The sequence below is a fragment of the Nelumbo nucifera genome, chromosome 4, assembly GCF_055504915.1.
Source record: "Nelumbo nucifera cultivar China Antique chromosome 4, China Antique-T2T, whole genome shotgun sequence".
NCBI classification, from domain to species: Eukaryota; Viridiplantae; Streptophyta; class Magnoliopsida; order Proteales; family Nelumbonaceae; genus Nelumbo; species Nelumbo nucifera.
Window position 1 is genome coordinate 54,710,821 of NC_142652.1, and position 11,531 is coordinate 54,722,351.

Consider the following 11,531-nt stretch of genomic DNA (forward strand, 5'->3'; position numbering starts at 1 on the left):
ATCACTGGACTTATTTCATCATTTCTCATTTAGTGATATTTGGAGGAATTGGTAGCAGTGGCTAATTGTTCATCTAGAAAGACTAAAGTGAGTCTGACTTGGGAACCCCCTTCTGAGAACTTTTTGAAGCTGAATTTCGATGGAAGTAGTCTTGGTAACCCAGGTCCATTAGGGGGGTGAGGGGTATTGAGGAATGAGGCTAGGAATGTGGTTCTTATCTACTCGGGGCCCATAGGAGCTGGAAAATCTGTTAGGGCGGAACTCGCAGCTGCTATCCAAGGAGTACAGCTAACTGTGCAGATAGGTGTGGAACATCTGATAATAGAAGGGGACTCCAAGGTGGTATTGGGATGGCTACAAAACCCGGACTCTATAGTGTGGTGCTTTAAGAATGAAACTAAAAAATTCAACTGCCTGACAAGTTTGACAGTGAGAATACAATGGGTGGGGAGATCTGCTAACTCTATGGCTGATGGCCTTGCAAAGCAAGTGGTAAACAGGGAAAGCTTATATTGGGCTCAATTGTAGATTGAATCTGTTTCCCGTTTTCAGTTTTTTGGTTTCTGTTTTCTGTTATCTGTCTCCCTTTGTCTTTCTTCCTGCTAATTTGGAGAGGACGCAGCTCGTGCCTCTCCATGAGAAGCTTGTAATTGCTTTAATTCTCTATTAATGAATCTTATCTCTTTACTCGACAAAAAAAAAAAAAAAACTCTAGAAGGGCTTTACATTTTTCAAAGGGGGTTAACTTCAACAATTGAGCAATTCTTCTTCCAATCTTGCGGTGGTACAATCAAACTTACAATAAATTTCTCCTCCCAATCATTCTCAAGCATATTGCATACCATTCTGCAATCCTTTGCTGCTTTAGCCATAATTTGTATTTCTATTTCTTTTTTGGGTTTTTCCTTCTGCTTTCCCACTTCAGAGTCTCCAGTAACCCCCTGTGTTTCTTCTACAAGTTCAGAGTCTCCACTCTTCAATCTTCTCTAGTTTCCTCCTTCAAGATTTTTGTGACCTCTTTCCAACCAGTCCTTTTTTCCTTCCCCAAAATACTCCATAAGCACCACATATCTTCCTTTAACATTCTCCCTTCTTTCTACTACATACCTCCTCCCAGGAAATTCAAATGATTCTTAACATACAAGCTTTCCTATCCTCCATGAAAGTGTGAAACCACCCCATAGCTTCTTCTCCAATCAGAAACACCTTCGCCATGGTGGCTTCCCTACTTTCAAACAGAAAATGCTTTGCTTCAATCTCTGAAATTTCCTTTCACCCATAACTCCACCTCCCCTCCCTTGTTTATATTTTTTTTATAAATTACAATTCAATATTTGATATTTCTATAAATTTATTAGATGAGTATGCGTTAAAAATCATTTAACTTTTGAAATGCATTTAAAATTTTCTTTATTTTAAACATAATAAAGTGGGTTTTGGGTTAGATCAAAATCAGACCCAATTACAAACCTACATATCACTAAATATATTCTTGTTTGCCAATGTATTTCTACACACATTATTTTTCTCATGCAACCAACCAATCATCTTTTCATAATTGTCATTCCTTTATCTTCTTAAGGTTATAGTAGTGCATAGAACAATAAATTAATTCAGAACCTTCGATACCACAACAAGAAAATCTTTGTTTTGCGTTTTTTGTATTTTTAAATCATAAAAATTTTATTTTCAAAAAATAAGGACCTAGAAAAACTCAATTTATTTTCAAAAACTAAAAGAAGTCACCCACAAGTTACCATTTACATGTGAATAATGAAGCTCCTACATGCCTTTATTTTTAATATTACCATCCTCTCCTCATAGGGGTGCGCCCTTGAATCATGAAGGAAAGAAGACTGACTATGACCGGGCCCAAGAGGGTTGATATGATTCATTCTTCCTTAAAAAGGTAACAAATAGTCAATTACATTCTCAACATTACACTTATCATGCATTTCTAGACTAAGCCAAAAGTAACACTCCATCTCTTCCCCTTTACCTCACTTTTATTTTCTTATTTTTTCCTTACTTTCCATTTTTTCTTCCCTTTTTTGATTTTTTTTTTTTTTGCCCAAGTAAATTCTAAACCTCCAGGACTCAAAATGAGTAATTGAGCACCCTTGCCCTGGTATGGAAGGAAATGTCTTCATGCCCCTAGTGTACACACCTCTGGGAGGTCTTAATAAATAGGACGAAACGTGGCTTAGGTCGGGTTTCATCAAAGAAGGATAAATGGCACAAAACCCAAATAAATTGACCGCACCTGAATCGCCTCCTTAGGCTACCTACATATCTTGGTTTTAAGTCCCAAGAATCGGGCCATATGTAGTTCAAATGGACAACACTTGGGTTCCCCTACTTCAAGAGTCAAATTCCATCGTCGCCAATTCAAAGAGTCTAGCCATGTTTTGGCCTCAAGAGGACTTTTATAGGTTATAAAGAGGTTCTTAGGTTTATGGATTCCAAAGAAAAGGATATTTGGCTCAAAGCACATGTCTTGCCTTAGTTAGGAAACTACTTTGTCATCTCCCAAAACGAAACTCTTGCCCTTGCTTGAAATTCTCTGTGGCTCTTTGCGTCAACCCCTTGTTGGCGATGCTTTTTCATTTCTCCCCTTTGCTTGACATTCTTCGTCATTATTTTACCTTTTTTCTACCCCTTGATTGTTGTGCCTTTTGATTTTTCCGCTGCTTGCCACTTTTCATTTTTCTATCTTTTTTCTGCCCCTTGGCTGTGATTTCTTTTGAATTTTTCCTTGCTAGGAACTCTATTTTTTTTGCTTCCGCTTCAGTTTCTTTTTTTTTTTTTTGCTCCTTGCTTGATATCAGATAGCATACTTTTTTCCTTGCCCCTTCTTTCTCACTCTTTTGGGCTACCATTATCAATACTTGCACTTTGTTCGAATTCTGTTTCTCTTCCTTCTCATTGGTTGTCGCTTTCTTTTCTTCTTGTGGGCATCCTTCGACAATTGGAAGATGTACTTTCTTGATTTTCCTAACAAAGGCATGGGTGGAATAAGGGGGTGGGCAAATAAAACAAAGGCTGAAATCAGCTCAATGGGCTAACAAAGGTACGAATTGATTCATGGGTTAAGGAATAATGGTGGTGTAGAAATGAAGGCCTCCTTTCTAGACTTATTTACAATTTCTATTGCTTTCTAGCATTGATGGGTTATTGGCTCAAGAGTAATGACCCTCTCCATAGCTTCTTCCAAGCAAAGTCCATTCCCACCCCTAGGTACAGTTCATGTGGTTCATGAAAGCAAGGCTTATCATTGTAAGGCTCAAACGGATAACTAGAGGTAATTGACTACACACTTTGGGTTATTTCGAGAGATAAACAAACGGCCAAGGATGGCCTCCCTTCCTTGATGCGCACATTTTGGGGGTTTCAACACATCCAATTATTTTGGAAATGGGCTCAGGCCTCCTTTTCCCCAATTAAGGTCTATGAGGTAAACCTATCCCCAATTCTTTAAATAACACCAACCCCTGATTGAGGATTGGGACCTCCACTCACACTCTCTTTTTTTTTTTTTCTCTTTACTTCATTTTCTTTACACCTCTAGGCCTAGATCTAGCCATAACACAATAAGATTAAGTGAAAACATCAAAGGACCAATTCTACCTTCTCAAGTTAGAATTACTCTCATGTAAACCACATCTCAAAGGAGACCATAGGATTAGAGATGGAAGACCAGTTTCCCCATGATGCGTTTGGATTGCCCCTTATAGTAGGAGAAATTTCACACATCAATTTCAAAGAGCTCACACTCAGGGAGCTTCATTAAGCACAATAGTGGACAATGAACTTGGGGCTGCATTATTAACAAAACAAGTAGAAAAGCAACGTCTATTGTTTTCAATAAGAATTTCAACCCTTAACATAGACTTGTTCGGGCTTGCCTCGAGAGGCATGGTACAAAGGCGACTTATAGAATCAAGAATGCAATATGTTTTACATAACATTAGCTACTTGAAGTAATGCAGTTAAGGAAAAAAAGAGATTGTAGGTTTTACATGCTTGAAAATGTTTTATATGTTTGCTTTTATTTTTAAATTTTCATTTTGAATACACTTTATATGCTATGTTATGTATTTTAATTTTAGATAATAGATTTTTTAAATCATTTATTTTAAAATTTAAGTTTATATTTTTTATTAACATCACGTTTAATATTTTTTGAAATTTTTTAAAATTATTAGTTTTTTTTTAATTTTCTGACCTTTTTTAGCTTTTTTTTTGTAATTTTGCACCTTTCTTAAAAAGGCGTGCGCCTCGGGCGCAAATTGGCCCTTGCGCTTTTAAAACACTGCTATTGCCCCCCCTCCCCCAAGTTCCCAAAGAAGTGCTCCACCTTGAAGTGTAAAAAGAGTTTCAAGTCTTTATGTGTAGTTATATAAATTTTATATCTAATAATTCAATATTTTATATTTCCATAAATTTATTATGTGTTTATGCATTAAAAAGTATTTAACTTTTGAAACACTTTTGAAATTTTTCTTTATTCTTTTGAAGATAAATAAAATTAAGACACCCAAATATGCCAAACCATCCCATCAAAACCAAATCCACAAAATCAAACCCCATACAATGCAGAAAGAAACTACATGTAACAACAGCAAACGAGCACAAACCAAATACCCAAACAATACCCAAAACAAACAAAAACCACCCCCTCCCGGTACCCATGCCATAACAAGCCCCAAAGAATGCCGACTCAACAAATCTTCTTGTTGTCTTCTGACTGCACTTCTGGATTTCCTTACTTTCTTGTTAGGTCCAAGGTCAAACATTCCTCCCTCTCCCCCTCGTCTTCCTTCTCCTCAATGTTTTTCTCATCGCCTCCCTCAAACTTTTCCACCCCTTGATTTATTAAATTACTTGAATTTCAATCAGCCACTGTATCTTCCAAATCTGATCTATTAAAATTTTCTTTATTTTAAACATAATAAAGTGGATTTGAATAAATCCAAATCAGATCTATGTCCTATATTTCAGATTTTAAACCAGATTCAGATTCGAAGTTTCATTAATAGAATTAGATTTCGATGTGGTTTGATCAGACATAAATCTAACCCAATTACAAACCTACATATCACTACATATATTGGTCTAAATATCATGTTTTAGTGATGGTTGATTCTTAATAAAGATAAAGAACCATTGACAATTGTACTGACTATTGAGAGCCCATCTCTCATGGATATGGCCTTAATTTTCCTCTTGTCCTCTCGTAATTGTACAGGTGGTCAATTGATAATTCCATAATATCTAATTTTTTTTGTTGCTACTTGTTTGCCAATGTATTTCTACACATAAATTAACTATCTCATGCAACAAACCTATCATCTTTTCATAATTGTCACAGAAATAGAACAACAAATTAATTAAGAACTTTCGATACCTAAATTATTAATATATTACAACAAATTGGATGTGTTTTCAAAGATGATGGAAAAGTTGTTGCTTTAATTTCAAGGCCAAATGATACAGGTCTCGCACTTAGAGTTGAGATTATGGCCATACTGCAAGGAGCACAAAGGGCAAAATGAGCTAACGTGGACTTGTTTGGTAATGTTGTTCACTCATTCTTCCTAATAAAATGTCTTCTTAAAAAGCAATTAAAACTATAAAATCATTATTTTTTGTGTGAAAACTAAGAATTTAAAACCTAACGTGGACTTGTTTGGGCTTGCCTCAAGGGGCGTGGTACAAAGGCGGCTCATAGAATCAAGAATGTAATATGTTTTACATTACATTAGCTACTTGAAGTACTACAATTGAGTGAAAAAAAGAGACTAGAGGTTTTACATGCTCGAAAATGTTTTATATGTTTGACTTTATTTTTAAATTCTCATTTGAATATGCTTTATATCTTATGTTTATGTATTTTAATTTTAGATAATAGGTTTTTTAAAATATTTATTTTTAAATTTAAGTTTATATTTTTTATTAATATTATGTTTAATATTTTTTTGATTTTTTTGCATTTTTTTGAATTTTTTTACTTTTTTTATTTTTTAGCATTTTTTTTGTATTTTTGCGCCTTGCTTCAAAAAGGCGCATGTCTCACCTTGCGCCTTGCACCTCAGGCACAAATTGACCCTTGCGCTTTTAAAGCATTGCTCATTCCCAAGGGAAGGGAAGGGAATGGCCAGCCCCTCAAATGGGGGAATGCCATTCCAACTGGAATGGGAATGGGAATCCGATTCCACACAACCAAACAGTTGGAACCGGAATAGACCATTTCGATTCCGATTCCATACCCCTATTCCCGCTAACCAAACGAGGCCTAAGTTTAAGAAGACTGATTGTTGAAGACAACCCTTCTAATTGGCTACAAAAAGAAGAAACTAGGTTATGGAATTATGTAAATGAAAAAAGGATATTTAAATGGCTGAACCAGAATATGGAAGTGAGATTCCAATGGGTGAGGAGAAGTGCTAACTCCTTTGTTGTAGTACTTGCTAAACAGGGGGTAGGAAGGGGAAACTTGTTTTGAACTTTATTGTATGTTTGTGATTTTGTTGGGGAAGGTAAAGAGAGCTTATCCCTCCCCTATTCTATTGTATCTACATTTAATCTATAAATAAAATGTTTCTATTATTTATCAGAAATATATACAACAAATTATGAAAATTACTCATGACCAGTGTTTTAAAAGGTGTGGGAGGTGTATGCCCACAGGTGAGGCGCTCCCAGAATACCCCAAGGTGTATGCTAGAGGCGCTGACAGCTCTGAGGCGTACTCATGCACACCTCATATAAAAAGACTAAAAAATAAAAATAAAAAAAGGAAAAGAAAGGAAAGGAAAAGAAAAGAAAGGGAAGGGAAAGAAAAAGAAAGAAAGAGAAGAAAAAAAAAAGAGAAAAGGAAAGGGAAGGGAAGAAAAGATATGAGGAAAGAAAGTGGTTGCCTGCCCCTAGCCCCTTCAGCTGGGGCCCTTTCAACTAGTGTTGTGCATCTTTATTCTTCTTAATATAAAAGATTTTTATTAAAAATAAAGAAAAAATGAGATCCCCCCTTCTTCTTCTTCCTCCTCCCCTTCCTCTTCCTTCTTCCTCTTGACCCCCCTCCTCTTAAGGAGGCTTACGCCTCAATGTGTTCAGGAGTCTTGTGCATCTTACGTTCTGAACTATGCCTAACACCTCTAGGTAGTGGAACACCTTGCATCACGCCTCCGCGTTTCAAAACATTGCTCATGACTAAAATTACTAGACCTAAAAAATAGGTCGTACTGCATTGTATCGTATAGTATCCTATGACATTTGTACTTGCATAGTGTTTTGTAAATACCATATCATATCCCCATTTCCCATATCCATATCTGTGTACAGAAATCATAGCATATGGGAGGCAATAATAAAAAAAGTTCATCTACTAACTCAAAACGGTCGACATGGGTGAATGACTAAATATAACCAAAGTACAACAAAACAAAAGGGATTGGCTCAATTGAATGGTCCAAGGTGTGATTAAAAACAATGGAAAGAGTGGAGAGAGGACTAGCCTTACAAAGTGTGTTAAATATCCCGACTAGCAAGGTCATCTTAAGGACTCAAAAAAGAAGTTCTTAAGTGATTGTCTTCAGCTGACTTATTCTTCTCTCAAAAAGGTAGGGGCTTTGACTGGGTTACATGAGATGGACCACAACAAGAAAATCTTTGTTGCATGTTTTTTTTTATTTATATTTTTTAAATCATAAGAGTTTTATTTTCAAAAAATAAGGATTGGGAGTGTGACTAGATCAGGTCTAGACCCAACTAGGTGTAGGTGAACTGAAGGTGTTCGATGGTTTTTTCTGGTGTGTTGTTTACACTTGGGTGGGTGTTTTACCCTCTTTTATTTTAGAAAGGATGGCTGGGGTTTAATCTACACCAGCTTTGGGTTGGTTTTTTCTGTTTTTTGGGTATAGGTGATTTCTCATCACCTTTTCTATACTTTGTTATTCTTCTTTGAATAAATTTTATATTTTATTTAGGATTCTCGATTAGTACCCTGTACTTTGGGTCTAGTGCCACTTTGGTCCCCGAACTTTAAAATGTGCCAATCCTGCCGTTAACAGACCGTCAACTATGTGTATCATGTGATGGCATGTGTGTATTAAATATTTTGAAAATGAAAAAATTACCCTTCAAAACGCTGTTCATCATCTTCTTCTACAGAAATAAGTATCCTGCTCATTATGAACTGCAACTGCTTCCTCAAGAAGATTGTCTTCTACCTTAATATTGAACCATAATAGACACTGTTGGAGGGTTGTGTCTCATTTGCAGTGTCCCTCAATGACCTCAACGTTTTACGGTTCCAAGAGCAAGGAAAGTAGACGCCAAAGGAATGAGGCTTGGGTGAAGATTTAGCAGAAACAGGAGCATTCAGCATTGGTAGAAGGATACGGGCAATACTTAGGGGTCTCTAGTTTTGGAGCTACAGGGGATTTCTACAAGTCCGCTGAACCTGAAAGTCTAACGTCAAGAGTCTAAAGCAATGGACAGGAACCAATCAAAGGAGGAATTGAACCTGAAAGTTGGTTGTTGAAGAGATAAACACCTCTCAGATTGGGGAGGAACCCAAGAGATGTAGGAATCATGCATGTAATAGCATTGTTGTGCAGGCTAATCTTTCTAAGAGCTTGAAGTTGGGCGATCTTCTCAGTGATATGGCTGCTCAATCCCTTCCAAGGGAGCTGGATCGCTATAACCTAGCCTTCAACGCACTTGATCCCTGCCCATCCTCCTCAACAAGCTTCGAAGCCACTGCCATTCCAGCTTCGTAACATTCCTAGAGGATCCACAAATTCACGTTTGGAGGCTTGAAGAGCTTGAAAATCAGCCTGAGTGATGACTATCCCATCCCACTGCTGGTTCGATACTGAAGTGTAATTGCCTCTGAACCTTGTGTCCAGTCCAGCCCACTTTTGATGGGGCATGCAACACATTTCGTGGACGTTTTACGGGCTTTGGGCCCTACACACTGCTGCTTAACGGGAGTGGGGGTCCGCAAGCTACAAAATAATCGCTTAGTGTTGTACCATTTGGTAGTAACTGAATGATTGCAAATAGGTGGATCCTATCCACCATTATTAACAAGCTCCATGGACCAATGGCCCACATAGCTAGAGTAATGGCAAAGAAGAGGGCTATTCCAAGAGGAGATCCATCGTTGTAAAGGGAGTTGGGGTGGGTTAAGTTTTATAGGTGAAAGGGCTGGAATTGAGTGGCTCTAATGGAGATGAAAAAACGTTAGGTGCATTTCGGTGCATTTTCCGAGCATGTGGGGATGGTGGATATGGTTGAATGAGTTAGATTTATCGATGGTTGTTGGAGTGGTGGGAGAAGGAGGAAAACTAGTTCTAATGGTTGATAAAGAAAACTGAATGACACTCGAAGGGCATTTGTGTCCTTTTGCATGCCACTTAACAGCTGACCAACGGCAGGTACTGGATTGGCACATTTCGAAAGTTCGAGTACTAAATTGTCACATTTTAAAGTTCAGGGACCAAAGTGGCACTAGGCCCAAAGTACAGGGTACTAATCGAGAATTTTCCCTTTTATTTATCTTCAAAAAACAACTTTAGGAATTCCATTGATTGTGGTTTGTTTAGTATTAGAAAAAATCAGCCTTTGATCCTCATGTTCTTTAAAACTCCAAGGCAAGCTTCTTTTACTACCACATAAAAGGAGTTGTGGGTTCTATCCATATATAGAAAGAAGTACAAGTTTCATATTCGTGTCTTTATGCAGGGGTAAGCAACTAAGCCATTAATAAAAGCTTACAAATTAGTTTTGAATAAAACTTAGGAGTTAGGAATCAACTATCTCTCGTTCTCCTATTTTTCTATATATATTTTGTGATATTAGTGTGAGATCTGAATATCATCCCTCTCTTAAGCATCTATGGAAATAGAAATGGAGTTCTTGGGGGAAGATAAAATCAACCGGTAATATTCTAAGCCATAACTCATAAGTAGCATCAATTTTGTTTTCTTTTTCATCCATTTCTTCTAAAAGAGCCAGGTTGATGAGGGTCAAGCAATTGAAAAGTTAACAATCCTAAGACCAATGTTTAATTCCCTAGGAAGACAACCCCACAAACCCAAGCACACTGAATCTATGATCCATGAAAATCTAGTTTAATCCACTTAGCTTGCTACAAAGTAGTTTATGATCAAACACCAAAAGGAGGAAAGGATTACATTAACCATATAATTGACTTAGGGGAAACCTTCCCTAAATGAATTATGCACCACATATAAGAACCCCATGGTAACAACTTCCACAAAAGCCAACAAATCCAATGAGGCAATGCATGGAAGCCAACTAATCAGTGAGAGAGATACTTGGCAGGTGGAGAGGCACCTTGCAATAACAGGAGCCTACAAGAAGCTTATCTCCTTTAGGCACATCATCCTTGTTTTCCATTAAAGAAGACTAGGATGAACAGATTGACTCGTATATGGAGACAAGGGACCCAAAGTTGTTGACTGGGACCTTGAATATTTACCATATAGCAAATACTAAAATATCAGTACCCATAATTTGATGGCTCCTACATAAGAGGGCTTACAGCAAAAGCTTGCATGATCCAATGTCTTTAGACCATTTCATTCATGGATCATTTTTTTAGAGAGTTCAAACAGAACTATTGACCACCATCCAGATATTTTCTTTAAAATCATACATTCTGGATTAAAATTATGAAAAGATTTATTTTGTGTTGCCAATCAAAAAAAAAGAAAAAAATAACTCACTGAATGCCGCCCTGTGTGAATATTTTGTTCGTTATTTTGTTTTTGTGGTTTTTTCCTTACGATCTATGGTTATAGAAATCAAAGAAATAGACATTGACATATTCATACATACCTCAAGCAAGGGTACACTCTGTCAATGCGCCTGCTTGTTTCACCTGGCGCTCGCTGCCTGATCAAGCAAAACCAAAAAAATAATCACAAAACAAATCACGAAAAGAGATCGAAGAAGAACACTGAAGCTCAAGATATTTTACTCACAGAGATCCATGATGTGATTCCTAACAAATTGCACATTCCCACAATGATATCTACCACATTCAAACAGCAGATTTAGATTACTAGTACCCAAGAAAATGAAACAATAAAACCAAAAGAGGGCGAAATAGAAAGTAGAAACTAGGGTTTAGTAGGAAAGAGAAAAAGATAGAGTAAGGATTTATAATGTACCCCAGGCTTAAGAGCGACGGCCTTCTTCGTCCCAAAGCTCTTCAGTTTCTTTGTAGAAGAAGTCTCGCCCCACTCTTCTGCACTCTCACACGATCAGAATCGTTTCCAGGAGATAACCAACGGTTCTTTCCCTTGATGCCTTCAGTGCTACACAAAAACAAAACTAATTTTCTCCAAGTAATGTCTTTGGATCTCCTTCTGACTTCTTTAACAGTCCATACCATACATCTACTCTCTACTTTCAAATTTCTAGACTCAGAATTTAAAAGATGTTTATGTAGAAAAACCCTAAACCCCAAGAGATTTCATGCGGCATAACTTCCACGGGCA

The 11,531-nt window shown here is 37.1% G+C and overlaps 1 long non-coding RNA gene across 2 annotated transcripts; it reads right to left on the reverse strand.

Moving 5' to 3' along the window:
• Positions 1–5,394: 5,394 nt before the first annotated feature.
• On the reverse strand, positions 5,395–11,340 carry LOC148800523 (uncharacterized). 2 transcript variants are annotated; one of them, XR_016085521.1, is made up of 4 exons: positions 11,202–11,340; positions 11,013–11,062; positions 10,867–10,923; positions 5,395–5,528 (listed from the first exon to the last, which is right to left on the reverse strand). It is a non-coding gene; the product is annotated as an uncharacterized LOC148800523 (long non-coding RNA). The 2 variants fall into 2 exon arrangements; XR_016085520.1 differs by lacking the exon at positions 5,395–5,528 and having other exon boundaries at positions 5,993–10,923.
• Between the last annotated feature and the right edge of the window lie 191 nt (positions 11,341–11,531).